A 1,095-nucleotide genomic window follows, 5' to 3' on the forward strand; every position below is an offset into this window, starting at 1 on the left:
CAGCGCTGGGCTGTTTTTCTGGGTTTCCTTTGTGCTCCAGCTAGCTGGGAAAAGGTTCTGTTGGGTTTTTTCTTTTTCTTTTTTCCCTTTCCTTCCCCTTGCCTCACTGCCTCTCTGTGGATACAATAATGCTACTAGCAAAGATTTTCTTTATTTTCTAAGTCTGTGAGAGACTTTCTCTCTCTCACAGAGATAGCAGCAGAGTTCTGTAAACAACCAAACACCTGCAACCTTGAAAAGTCTTGTTTATAGTACAGTAGAAAAATATTTTGAACAACGGATGTTTTAGGATTCTAGCCAGTCACCCCTAAGGGGTGGCTGATCCTTTGTCCAATTAGACTATGAAGAAAAAAGTCTATAAAAGAGTTTGTAAAATAATTAAATAAATCGATCTTGGTGCACAATTCCTGCCTGCTGGATCTTCTCCTCCCCCCTACGGCTATGGGACACAATAATATACCCTAGGGCATTTTTTTTTAATATTTGGTGATCCCAACGTGATCTGCACACTGCGAAGTGTCCTGCTGCTGCAAGCCAAGCCAAATTCTTCTAGAGGTGCGCTGTTCCCCTTCCCCACCCCGGGACCCGGAGGTCCGACGGGACTGAGAAAATGGCGAACAGCAGCTCACAAACCGATGCTGTGGTAACGGTCTGGAAAGGTGTTTTCAATATAATGCACACCTCCATTCCTGAAAACTCACTTCGCGAATTATTAGATTGGGCTACCTTGCAAGGGATTCCTATGGACAGAGACACTGTCCTGGACTTTGGCTTATGGCAGGAGCTTGGCTGTGATGTCCGGCACAAACTCCCATCTGGGGACCCAGCAGCGCTAGAATTATTCCGAACTTGGTGTTCGTTATTTATGCTGCTGACTGACCTTGACTGTGACAGCAGGGCTGGCTCTCCTATTTCGGTGATGAGTGACAGAGGGATGTCTGAACAGGACCCCACTGACCGGACTTCAGGGGTGTGTGGTGCTGGATCCGAAAAAACCCCCCCGGCTCCACGGGCAGAGCCTGCGCCGGGTCACCCTGCATAGTCGCAGGACTCCGCGGCCCCCAGGGACCCCGCCCCCGCAGCGGCGGGGGGGTG

At 49.5% G+C, this 1,095-nt stretch overlaps 1 long non-coding RNA gene across 2 annotated transcripts in view; it reads right to left on the minus strand.

The window, feature by feature from the left end:
• Nucleotides 1-1,054, minus strand: part of LOC108445571 — a 97,203-nt gene extending 96,149 nt beyond the window's left edge. For both annotated transcript variants that reach the window (XR_001860471.1, XR_001860470.1), the window contains exon 1: nucleotides 881-1,054. This is a non-coding gene — a long non-coding RNA (uncharacterized LOC108445571). The remainder of the gene's footprint in view (nucleotides 1-880) is intronic.
• Nucleotides 1,055-1,095: the final 41 nt, after the last annotated feature.

Source organism: Corvus brachyrhynchos, unplaced genomic scaffold, assembly GCF_000691975.1.
Source record: "Corvus brachyrhynchos isolate BGI_N302 unplaced genomic scaffold, ASM69197v1 scaffold101, whole genome shotgun sequence".
In the NCBI taxonomy this organism is placed as follows: Eukaryota; Metazoa; Chordata; class Aves; order Passeriformes; family Corvidae; genus Corvus; species Corvus brachyrhynchos.